Consider the following 6,000-nt stretch of genomic DNA (forward strand, 5'->3'; position numbering starts at 1 on the left):
CTCTTCAAACTCATCATAGTAAGGTGATAAATCAGCCACATTAAAGGTGCTAGAAACACCATAATCTCCGGGCAACTCAACTTTGTAAGCATTATCATTCACCTTTTCAACAATAGCAAATGGACCATCACTACGAGGACTAACCTTGGAACGCCTCTTGGAAGGAAATCTTTCCTTTCGAAGATGAATCCAAACCAAATCACCAGGTTGAAAACGGACCTCCTTTCTCTTCTTGTCATAGTAGGCTTTAGTCTTTGCATTAGTTTGTTCAATTCGAGAACGAACTTGCTCATGCATAGACTTGATTTCTTTGGAACGCACCTCGGCATCATGACTAAACTTGTTAGGTGAGGGAATGGGAGCAAGATCAATAGGAGTACAAGGATTGAATCCATACACAACTTCAAAAGGACTCAAACCGGTTGTCTTGCTAGGCACTCTGTTGTAAGCAAACTCCGCATGAGGGAGCATCTCTTCCCATTGCTTGGGACGTTTAGTAGCCAAAGTTCGCAACAAAGTTCCCAAAGTTCTATTAGTCACTTCGGTTTGACCATCTGTTTGAGGATGACTTGAAGTGCTAAAGTTCAATTTCGTGCCCATCTTCCTCCATAATGTAAGCCAAAAATGACTTAGAAATTTTGGATCACGATCACTCACCATGGATTTAGGTACACCATGCAAATCATCAAGTAAATCATTCAACCTTGGAATAGGAAACCGGTACTTGATAGTGATTTTATTGATTGACCTACTATCAACACACATTCTCCATTCTCCATTTTTCTTAGGTACAATCAAAGTAGGACAAGCACATGGACTAAGAGACTTACGAATAAGACCCTTTGATAACAATTCCTCCACTTGTCTTCTAATTTCCTCGGTTTCTTTGGGATTAGTTCTATAGGCTGGTTTGTTTGGGAGCATGGATCCGGGTACAAGATCAATCTTGTGTTGGATGTCACGCTTTGGGGGTAATCCGTGAGGGATATCTTTGGGGAAAACATGGGAATAGGTTTTGAGAAGAGAGGTGAGGAGTGGGTGGTTTTCTTCTTTGGACGGTTGAGAGGGGGTATCAAGTTGGCTCAAAATGAAGTGTTTGTGAACTCTATATTCATGGAATTCAGATTTTATGAGAGTGGTGAGGGAAGTGGGAGGCGTGGATGTGGGGTGATCATTTTTGAGGATTAAAGGGGTAAGGACAATTTTCTTTCCATCCTTAGAAAAGGAGTAGGTGTTTTTGTAACCATCATGCATCACACGCCTATCAAATAACCAAGGTCTACCAAGTAAAACATGACATGCATCCATAGGCACAACATCCCACCATAATTCTTCCTCATAAGTTTTACCAATGCTAAATGATAACAAGACTTGTTGTGTGACATGAATCCCTTTACTATGACTTAACCATTGAATTTTATATGGTTTAGGATGAGGGATAGTTTTCATTTTCAGCTTGTCTATCATTACTTGTGAAGCTACATTGGTACAACTACCTCCATCAATAATCAAAGTGCATACCTTTCCACCAATGGTGCAACGAGTGTGAAAGATTGCCTCACGTTGCAAGCTCCCTTCTTGGTCCAACATATTGCTAAGCGTACGTCGAACCACCAAGCATTCTCCTTCATCCGGACCTAGGCACGCATACTCATCATTCTCTTCAAGATTGCTGTCCTCTTCAACCTCTAATTCGTTCTCCTCTTCATACTCTACCAAAGTAACAATTTTTTTATTTGGACAATCACTAGCCATATGTCCAAGGCCTTGACACCTAAAGCATCTTCTTGGGGCTGGTTTTGGGTTGGAATTTTGGGTGTTTTGTGAAGGTGGTTTAGAAGTAGGCTGATTGGATGTGGGTTTGAAAGGTGGGAAATTGGATGTTTGCTTTCTTTGGGGAAATGAGGTTTGAGATGCAAAACGTGATGATTCACTTTTGCCTCTTGCTTTTTGTTGCTGCTCAATCTTATGTGCTAAGATAATGAGCTCTTCAAGGGTGGTGTAAGGGTGTAGTTCGGCCACATTGGCTATTTTTGGGTCAAGTCCGCCTAGGAACCGAACCAAAGTTTGAGGCTCATCTTCCTCTACTCCACACTTCATAACAAATCCTTCAAACTCCCTAGCATATTCCTCTACTGATTTCGTACCTTGCTTAAGGTTATGGAATTTTGAAAAGTTTTCTTGCACATAGTATGTGGGAAGAAACTTTTGTTTCAACAATTTCTTCATCTTAACCCATGATCTCACCTTTTCTTTGTCTTGCCTTTCCCTCTTGGCGCACACACTAGCCCACCAAGTTGAGGCATATTTTCGTAGCTTCAAGGCCACAATTTTCACCTTTTTCTCTTCCGGTGTTTGCTTATAGTCAAACACTCTCTCCACCGTTCTTAACCATTCTACAAACTCATCAGCATCGAGTTTGCCATCATATTCAGGAATGTCTGCTTTTATGACATTATTAGGCCGTGACCTTTCTCTTTCATGAGAAGGTCTATCATTGTGATTGAAATTAGATTCACTCAATTCTTCATCACTATGATTGGGTGAGCCCTCTTTTTGATGGCGCAACTTAGTAGAAAGATCTTTTAACTGATCTTGCAAATATTGCATTCGTTGCTCCATATCTTCTTTCTCTTGTGCAACCTTATTGACATATTCTTGCCAATTAGGGGGTGGGATGTCGGACATGGTTTGTGTTTGGGGTATGTGTTTGGGTATGTGTTTGGGGTATGTGTTTGGGTATTTGTTTTGCTAGATTCCCCCTCCTTCTAGCGCCAAATGTTGTATATTTGGAGTATCAACCCGAAATATACAAGGGATGAACCAAGATAAGTAAGACTAATGAACCAAATAGCTTCTTAGCTACAGTCACACCACTAAGAAACGAAATGGGTTCCTAAGATCACAAGCCAACTAGTAGTCTAAGCTAGTTAACTAAGCAAAGGAATTGAAATTCCAAATCCAAGAATTTCTGGTTTGTTTCTAATCCAAGAAACGAGTGTAAAACACAAAGTTTGTTTGTTCGAATAATCTGATTTTTTCATTCACATTTGCTTGCTATTTATAGTAAACAAGCATCCTTAAGTACAAGCTAATTTAAGTGGCTGTTTAGCTCACTTGTTACACGCCTAAGCTAAAGCTAAGTACAAATCAGCTTTTTGTTGTCTAGATACATTAATAAAAGAAGCCTTATTTAACTAGATACATCAAAGAGAAAATGGTGGCTTATAACCTCCAAATTAAGGCTGAAATAAAATCAGAATTAAGAGAGTGTAACTCCCCTTAATTCACGCCCATCCAAGCAGCAAGTTGGAGATGTATTTCCTCCAATATTCACGCCCAAATTCAAACAGCAAAGAAGTGTAACTCTTCCTTGGTTCAAGCCTTGAAATAAGCTTGAATGTATGTGGACAAGGGTGTACTTGGACGTCCTTTAGTTGCTCCAAAAGCTGACTGAATTAAACAGCCAATTGAAGGCTGAAATTAAGGCTTAAGATGCTCCAATGTTGACTGATATCAACGGCCACTTGAAGGCTGAAGTTAAGGCTTGTAATGGCTTGTAATTCCTCTTTGAAAACTGATTGTAACTCCCAAGTCAAAGCTTTGAAATTCCTTGTAAAAGAATTTCGGATTCCAAGCTTAAATGGCTGCCATTTTGATGTATCTTTTGCACTTGTACTTTTGTGTGAATGTGACAATATTTTTTGAACTAAAATCAGCTAAAAAGAACTAAGAAAAATATAACTAATTTGCAAACTTAAAATGACTAAAGTTTACAATTTATTCAAAGCATAAAAAGAACTAGAATAAACTAGTTAATGAGAACAACAAGAAATTCAAGGGATTGAATATCTTGCTGCCCATGGATAGAATGCATAGCACCAATACATGATGCTACGTCTTGAACCAAAGAAATGTCCATAACCAAGTTGTTAGGCTTGGCTACAACAGACCTGACGGCCATCCACAGCCCAATACCCTTTGCCAAATGGGGCATGGACATTCTGGGGCCATATACAACTGCACCAGGTGGCAAGCGCTATATATTGGTGGCTGTGGATTACTTTACTAAGTGGGTAGAGGCTGAGGCAGTCAAAAACATCAAGACTAAAGATGTCATTTCCTTTATCTGGAGGAACATAATCACTCGTTTCGGGGTGCCCATGTCTATGGTTTTTGACAATGGTCCTCAATTTGAGACGCCTCAACTCAAGACTTGGCTGGGAGACCAGGGGGTCTCAAGCTTCTTCGCATCAGTCGGCCGGCCACAAGCAAACGGCTAGGTCGAAGCCTTCAACAAGTTAATCTCAGACGGAATTAAAAAGAAGATTGAGCGGGCTGGTGGCCTTTGGGCGGATGAATTACCACACGTCCTTTGGTCCATCAGAACGACTGCTAAAGGGGCAACGGGAGAAACCCCATTCCTAATGGTGTATGGTGCAGAAGCTGTTCTGCCCATTGAGCACTATGAGCCTACCCTTCGAATCATGTTGTATGATGAAGAGGCAAATTGGGAGGCCATGCGCCTAGCATTGGACTCACTTCCAGAGCGCAGGGGCAATGCTGCCTTGCGTCATGAGATATACCGTCTGAGAATGACTCGGGCTTACAACAAAAGAGTACACAAGCGTCCTCTCAAAGTGGGGGACTTTGTGCTACGGAAAATGGAGGCAGTCGGTAGGGCGAATGAACAGGGAAAGCTAACCCCAAATTGGGAAGGCCCCTACCGAATTTATGAGGAGGTAAGAGACGGCACCTACCGCCTGGAAGAACCAGACGGCAGGCAGTTGCCCAGAACTTGGAATGTAGACAACTTGAAAAAGTACTACTTCTAAGTACGAATATAAAGACCTCAATTTTGTAAATCTCACGTATTGTTAATGAGAATATGCCTTCGTTTAACTTATCTTTTTATTTAAGCTTTTTAAGTGCCGCCTGTACCAAATACAGACGGCCAATATGTTTGGAAAGCGTCTGTCCCAACAGCAGACGCCCCAATCCCTCTGAAAGAGCCGATTGTTTTAGAACAGTCGTTCCTACGAAATTCATCAAGTTTACACCAACACTTGATGAATATTTACTTGATCATTTAAGAGGCCTAAGGCTAGATAAAATCATGATGAGGCCCATGGCCGGATGTTAATAAACAAAAAGAGACCGAATGGTCACAGTCTGCTCCAACATGAGCATGACCGTCTGCTCCAACATGAGTCAGATAACCGGCGACGTCCATTTGGGCGAATTCGTCGAGGAGAAGCATCTCCCATTTGGGTGGCACATTGCTCTACGAATATATCAAGCGGCCCTACCGAATGCTAAGGCAGCATTCGCAGTCGTTTGTTTTAATCGAAAGTGAAATCTAAAAGACCTGAATTTTCTATTTAACGCAGTCGTCACTGTTGTAGCCAAGCCTAACAACTTGGTTATGGACATTTCTTTGGTTCAAGACGTAGCATCATGTATTGGTGCTATGCATTCTATCCATGGGCAGCAAGATATTCAATCCCTTGAATTTCTTGTTGTTCTTATTAACTAGTTTATTCTAGTTCTTTTTATGCTTTGAATAAATTGTAAACTTTAGTCATTTTAAGTTATATTTTTCTTAGTTCTTTTTAGCTGATTTTAGTTCAAAAAATATTGTCACATTCACACAAAAGTACAAGTGCAAAAGATACATCAAAATGGCAGCCATTTAAGCTTGGAATCCGAAATTCTTTTACAAGGAATTTCAAAGCTTTGCCTTGGGAGTTACAATCAGTTTTCAAAGAGGAATTACAAGCCATTACAAGCCTTAACTTCAGCCTTCAAGTGGCCGTTGATATCAGTCAACATTGGAGCATCTTAAGCCTTAATTTCAGCCTTCAATTGGCTGTTTAATTCAGTCAGCTTTTGGAGCAACTAAAGGACGTCCAGGTACACCCTTGTCCACATACATTCAAGCTTATTTCAAGGCTTGAACCAAGGAAGAGTTACACTTCTTTGCTGTTTGAATTTGGGCGT

This window comes from Chenopodium album, chromosome 3 (assembly GCF_948465745.1).
Source record: "Chenopodium album chromosome 3, dcCheAlbu1.1, whole genome shotgun sequence".
In the NCBI taxonomy this organism is placed as follows: Eukaryota; Viridiplantae; Streptophyta; class Magnoliopsida; order Caryophyllales; family Amaranthaceae; genus Chenopodium; species Chenopodium album.